Source organism: Alligator sinensis, unplaced genomic scaffold (assembly GCF_000455745.1).
Source record: "Alligator sinensis unplaced genomic scaffold, ASM45574v1 scaffold1404_1, whole genome shotgun sequence".
Taxonomy (NCBI): Eukaryota; Metazoa; Chordata; order Crocodylia; family Alligatoridae; genus Alligator; species Alligator sinensis.
Window position 1 is genome coordinate 160,865 of NW_005843008.1, and position 5,083 is coordinate 165,947.

The window sequence follows — 5,083 nt, forward strand, 5'->3', positions numbered from 1 at the left end:
CCAGTTGGTTTATTCGGCGGGCTCCTCCACCCGGGTCAACTGGGCCAAGAGCTCCGGGCTGACGGTGGGTGCCGGGTGGCAGGTGGGCTCGCTCCCACCCGCGCTCCGGGGCATCAGGTGGAGCGCGGGCCCTCTGCTCTACCTGGGGGTCTACCTGAGGCCCATGGACCGCTCCCCCCCGCAGAATTGGGCAGATCTAGAACAGAGGGTGGTGAGGCGGATCGGGGTGTGGACGGGGCTGCTGCAGTGCCTGTCCCTCCAGGGCCGGGCCCTGATGTTGAACCAGTTGGCTCGGGAGCCCAGCCACCCAATCGTGAGTGGCGGGCCCTGAATTTTTTCGTTTGAACAACATCTGTCCGGTCATAAGCCGGACGCTGAGTACCACCATCAGCCACCCGACCGGGGTGGCCCAAGGCTCCGTGATGGAAACCATCGGCACTAGACTTTCAAGTAGTCCCGAGAGCCGCCGGGGACCTAGGCTGGTGGCTCCTTCACGGGGCTGTCACGACGGGTGTGTATCTGGCGCGCATCGATACGGTCTCTGATGAGTGTCCCTTTTGTCACCAGAGGGAGACCCTGGCGCACCTAGTCATCGAGTGCGCCAGGCTGCAGCCCCTGCACCTCCTCCTCCAGAACCTACTGTTAAAGTTCTGGCTGCACTATTCCCCGCACCTTTTGGTTTATGCACTCCCCATCCGCGCCCCACCAAGGCCCGGGACCAACTGGTCAAACTCTTCCTGGCTCTGGCCAAGCTTGTCATCTGGCTATTCAGGTTGGAAGCTCTGCCCGGGAAGGCTCCCGGTCACCTTGGGGTGTTTTTCCTTGGTGTCCTTCACACCCGTCTCTGAGCAGAGCACCACTGGGCAGTAGCCGCCGGCAAGCTGCTGCAGTTTGTCAGCCGGTGGGCGCTGTCCGGGGTGCTCTGCTCACCATCCCCTGGGGGAGCACTTGTTTTGGCCCTTTGACCTCACTTGCACACCCTGCTTTTCTTTTAGTTGTCCCACGTAATTTTTGTAACGAACCTCGGGAGTCCAGCCGCCCAGGAATGAGCGGTGGCCCCTGAATTTTTTTGATAAAGAACTGGAACATCTGTCCGGAGCAGCTAACTACAGTGCTGGACGCTGTTTTCAACCATCGGCCACCTGACCACGGGTGCCCCCAAGACTCCGGAGCATATAATGCTGCAAAGTGTACGACAAATAGTCCCACCTGCACTCTGGGGCATCGGGTGAAGCGCGGGCCCCCTGCTCTACCTGGGGGTCTACCTATCCCCCACAGACCCCTCCCCCCCACAGAATTGGGCAGATCTACAACAGAGGGTAGTGAGGAGGATCGGGGCATGGACGGGGCTGCTGCAGTGCCTGTCCCTCCGGGGGAAGGCACTGGTGTTGAATCAGGTGGTCCTGTCCATGCTCTGGTACCTCTTCAATACCCTCCCTGTGCCCCCCGAGGTTCTTACCAGGCTCCAGAGATGGGCGCTGGGGTTTTTCTGGCCAAGATGGCACTGGGTCTCTGAACGGGTGCTGACCCTCCCCTCGCAAGAGGGGGGGCAGGGCCTGGTGTGCCTCCGCAGCCAGGTCCTGATGTTCCACCTTCAGGCCCTGCAGAGACTGCTGTACAGGGATGGTAGCCACGCGGTGTGGAGCCTGTTGGGGTGAGCTTTCCCTGCCGCCTCCGAGGGCTCCAATACGACCGGCAGCTCTTCTTCCTGCGTGGCCTGGAGCTCGTGCGGGTGGTGGGGGAGCTGCCGGTCTTTTACCGAGACCTCATTAATGCCTGGCGCACTCGATGACTAGGTGCGCCAGGGCCCCCGCCTCCAGGTCCCCTTTGAGGGTGGCCAGGGACCTACTGGCTGAGCCGCTGTTTTTCAACCCACAGCTGACGGTCTCAGCAGCAGCCTCGCCCGAGGCCTCCCTGAGGATGGCCTGGGAGGGAATCACCTGGATTGGAGACCTCCTGGACTACGACAAGCAAGGATGGTTGAGCCCCGCAGCGCTGGCCCTGTGTACGGGCCTGACCATAGACCGTGCAACTTACTCGCGCTCTGTCTGGGAGGTGATAGCCGCACTGCCCGCAGACGCCCTTGCCTACATCGAGCGAGTCCTGCAAGAGGGTGGTCCCCGCTCTCTTGAGATCGCCAGCCGAGTGGAGTTCCTGGTCGGGCCTGTACAGGGGGGGGCCCCAATGCACTCCCCCCCTCACCACATCTGCAGGCTGGGGGACACACTGCCGGTCCGCTTTTCGATGGCCCACCGGCGCCAGCTCTACACGCTCGTCTGCAGGACTATACATCACGCCGCCCTCGCATCCCACCAGGGCACCAAATGGCGGGACTACTTTGGCGAGGGCGTAGCCGACGGTCCTCCGTGGCTCAGCATCTACTCGGAGCTCATCCCGAGAGCCACCAGGTGCCTAGGCTGGTGGCTCCTTCATGGGGCCATCGCTACGGGCGTGTATCTGGCGTGCATTGACACGGTCTCTGACGAGTGTCCGTTTTGCCACCAGAGGGAGACCCTGGCACACCTGGTCATCGAGTGCGCCAGGCTGCAGCCCCTGCACGTCCTCCTCCAAAACTTGCTGCTCAAGTTCTGGCTGCACTATTCCCCGCACCTTTTGATTTACGCACACCCCATCCGTTGCCCCACCAAGGCCCGGGACCTCCTCGTCAACCTCCTCCTGGCTCTGGCCAAGGTTGTCATCTGGCTGTCCAGGTGGGAGGCTTTGGCTGGGAAGGCTCCCGGTCACCTTGGGGTGTTTTTCCTCGGTGTCCTTTGTGCCCGTCTCCGAGCAGAGTACCACTGGGCAGTAGCTGTCGACTAGCTCCCGCAGTTTGTCAGCTGGTGGGTGCTGTCTGGGATGCTCTGCTCACTGTCCCCTGGGGGAGCACTTGTTTTGGCCCTTTGACCCTCACCTGCACACCCTATTTTCTTTTATTTGTCCCACGTAATTTTTTTGATATACCTCAGGAGCCCAGCCGCCCAGACACAAGCGGCGGCCCCTGAATTTCTCGTTAACAAGCAACATCTGAACCATCTGTCTGGAGCAGCCCAGCAGCACCGGACGCCGTGAATTACCATCGGCCACCTGACTGCAGGTGGCCCCAGTCTCCGAAGCAGAAACGCTGCAAAGTGGACATCAAATAGTCCCCCCCTTATGTCTCCAACTGGGCGCTGCTGCCCTAGGTGCAATCCTTTGGGAGGATGATCTCCCTGGTGACCCCTCTCTCACTGGGGTGCTGGGATCCCAGCATCTGGCATGTGAGGTCCTTCCACCAGCAAGTTATGATCCAGCCAGTGCCAGGGGCATGGCTAGGGGCAGAGGGGTCCCCTTCCTGTCATCTTCGGGGGGCCCTAATCTGGATCTATTACACCATGGGGGACCTGCGGTGTTAAAGGTGTCAGGGTGTGGGGCACCTGAGACATGAGTGCCCCCACGGGCAGCCCAAGGAGGCACCACAGGCCCACACTAGCATAGGGGGTGCCCCCACCACCAGGCCCCCTGACCTCCCCGTTTCCAAGGGCACCTCAGTGCCCAAGCCCCCCATTTTGGATGGGGGGCAGAAGTTGAGAGAGGGAGAGCGGCGGGCAGGCCCAGACCTCAGTCCAACCCCACCCCCTGCCCCTTCCTTGGAAGGGTTGGGGGGGGCCATGGGGGCTCCCCCTTCCCCCCCCCTGAGGAGCACCCTGAAGCCAAGTGGGTGCAGGCCCCCTCAGGGCAAGCCCAGAAAAGGAAAGCCCAGGCACAGGTCAACTCCTCTGTAGTAGAGGGGTCTCCCTCCAATTCCAGCGAGGAGGGAGTGGGGGCTGATTCCAGCCAGGCCCCTGCAGCAGTAAGAGCTCTGCCTGATGACCCCCCTCCCCCTCCAGAGAAAGTCAGGGTCATCCTGGTGGAGGAGGCTCCAATAGTAACACCACCAGGGAGCCCAGAAGAGGAAGAACCTATGGAGAAGACCCCCATCCCTACCATGCCAGCCCCCCCTCCCCTGGAGAAGCCCAGGGGGATGAAGTGGCCCTGGGGCTCGCACCTGTGAGCTTCAGTGAGGGCCCTGCAGGGGGGGAGGTTCCCCTCCCTGACTTGGAAGGGTCTCTTCCACCTCTTCCCCCACCCCCCTTCCTGGGGGGGACAGAAGGGCCCCCCACCCAGCCACCAGAGCTGGAAGAGGAACCCACCCTGCCCACTCTGGAGCCGGCCTCGGCTCCAGAGCCACCCCAATGGGCTGCAGATCTCCCTCTGGCCACAGCGGACTGGGAGGCCCAGATGGAGTCCTGTCAAGCCTCCACCAGGCCATCGGTGGAGGCGGGAGGGACCGTCACCCCTCCCATGATCCAGGCAGACACCACTGGGCCCCGAGACCAGGCAAAGGATGTGGGGGGTAGTGACAAGCTAGCAGACCCCACAGCCCTGGTCGTCCCCAGGGATGAGCTAGGTCATGTTCCTGGAGAGGGAGAGCACCCGGTGTGCACAGGCCCAGGTGCAGCTCGCCCTGGATTGCTGGGGTGACTTCAGTGGCATCCTTGAGGCCATGAGGGTGCTGGCGAGGGAGGGCAAGGGGGCCAGGCAGGTGCAACACCTGGATATACTCCTGGGCCCAGTCCTCTGTTGGTGCCCTGACCACCTATGGACGGGGGACTGGGCTCCGGCTGGGTGTTGCCACCAGAGCCATCCCCCTCCCAGCCATGAAGTCACTTGATGTTGTGACCCTTAACCTCCATGGCTGCAGGCAGGGGCTCGGGAGGAGCCAGGTGTTCTCCTTCCTTCAGGAGGGGCTGGTACTCGGTGGTCTTCCTCCAGGAGACCTGGACAACTCGAGCCAATGACACCACCTAGCTGGAGTGGGGAGAAAGGGTTTTTCTTAGCCACCTGTTGGCCACCTCTTGCGGAGTGGCCACCCTGTTCTCCCCGAGCCCGCAGTCAGAGATCTCTGAGGACGGCGAGATGGTGCCTGGCCACCCACTCCACATCTGAGTTCTACCGGGCTTTCTGGGACATGCTTGGCCTGGACTTTGCTGCGGTCTGGGCCGAGGCCAAGGGTTGCGGGGAACTCCCTCCATCATGCCAGAGGGCAGTTTTGACCCTCCTGCTG